The sequence below is a fragment of the Anser cygnoides genome, chromosome 9, assembly GCF_040182565.1.
Source record: "Anser cygnoides isolate HZ-2024a breed goose chromosome 9, Taihu_goose_T2T_genome, whole genome shotgun sequence".
Lineage (NCBI taxonomy): Eukaryota > Metazoa > Chordata > Aves > Anseriformes > Anatidae > Anser > Anser cygnoides.
The window spans coordinates 8,363,855-8,364,682 of NC_089881.1; positions in this window are offsets into that span (position 1 = coordinate 8,363,855).

The window sequence follows — 828 nt, forward strand, 5'->3', positions numbered from 1 at the left end:
TAGCAGACAAAGCTAGCATTTTAATGTTGAAAAAATACATATAATAGTTTCTTCAGTATTTTAGGAAACCAGTTAGATGACTATGAATTGTATTACCTAACAACACGAGCAATTCTTAAAAACAAACAAAAAGCAGCCTATGATACTACCACTTAATTTTTCCAGCATTTAGTAGAGGTAGTTTGTATGTTAGAACTGACAGAAAAAGTAGGTAGGTTGCCAGCTGAATTGTGGTTTCTGGTCTTCCTAAGGTGGCAGAAACTGCAGGACAGCAAGTCTCCAAGTGAATTCTGTTGGATAACTAACATGAGAAGATGAATTAGAGATGCAGTTACAGCAGTCAGAATTTGGCAACACCACTTTTCCCTGAATTTATGTTGAAAACATAATCCCCAAGGAAAATATTTTTACAACAAAATGATACAGTTTCCAAAAGACTTATTTGAAAAAAAAAAAAAAAAACTGTTTCATTGGGTTTTGTTCTTTTTTTTTAAAAAAAAAAATCATTTTACTTTTCTGTGTCCTGCTTTATTATTTCATTATCCAAGCTGTGTGTGCTGCTATTGTGCTAAATGTCAAGTTGTGGCATACTACGAACTTAACAGGCCAGCAGCAAGGCACACGTTTATTCTATCTTGATGTACGCGTTGGATTTAACTTCTTTGCTATCACCGGAGTTACAGTACACAGAGGATCTGGCTGTTAATAAAATTCACTGTCTTCCAGTCTGGACCTGTCAGTTTGGTGCTTTGCTAACCTTATAACCTGTTGATCAAACGTTACCTCTGCCAAGCGCTGTGCTGATGTGGTTGGTGTTCATTGTGCCGA